The sequence below is a fragment of the Plasmopara halstedii genome (assembly GCF_900000015.1).
Source record: "Plasmopara halstedii genome assembly, contig: Scaffold_525, whole genome shotgun sequence".
Classification (NCBI taxonomy): Eukaryota; Oomycota; class Peronosporomycetes; order Peronosporales; family Peronosporaceae; genus Plasmopara; species Plasmopara halstedii.
Window position 1 is genome coordinate 1,422,753 of NW_020187445.1, and position 657 is coordinate 1,423,409.

Here is a 657-nt window from a genome sequence, read left to right on the forward strand (position 1 = left end):
TGGACGGCGGTCGACCCGGTCGTCACCGCCCGCCACCGACCTTTCTCGATGAGAACGGTGACGTCCACTATCACGTGGAACGTCTAGTGGGACGACGTCACCAGGGTCAGACCCAATATCTGATGAACTGGCGGGGATATTCCGACTCCGAAAACTTTTGCTGCGCAAGGCCCCGAGGCAATCGGTGCGTGGGAGCTTGAGACGCCACTTTGGCAAGATTGTCCAGACGCCGTTGACGCTTTTGATCAGAAAGATCAGGACGCCCCGCGTCATCAGACGCCCCGCGCTTCTCGGCAATAGCCAGGGAAGCAGAAAGGCCATGAGCTGACTCAAGCGGTGGCCCTGAGCTCTTGCGGTCACAGACACAGAGCTCGCGGGAGCGTTAGGAGTTGACCCATACGTCGCAAGGCGACAATCTGAAGGGATTCGATGCGTTTGGCAACTAAAATCGGAGGCGTTGCTCCACACGCACGTCCACTTCATTGTGGCTCAACTGTAAGGCATACAGTGAGAAACGTTTGCGGGGCCGTTGCACCCATTGCTCAAAGAGCGCATCGTCAATGTAGCGCTTTCACCAGAGGCGAGCACTACAGGTATAGCTCGCATTGCGGGTACACGAGAGCCACCTCGTTGAGCACGCAGACGAGTGCGATAAGC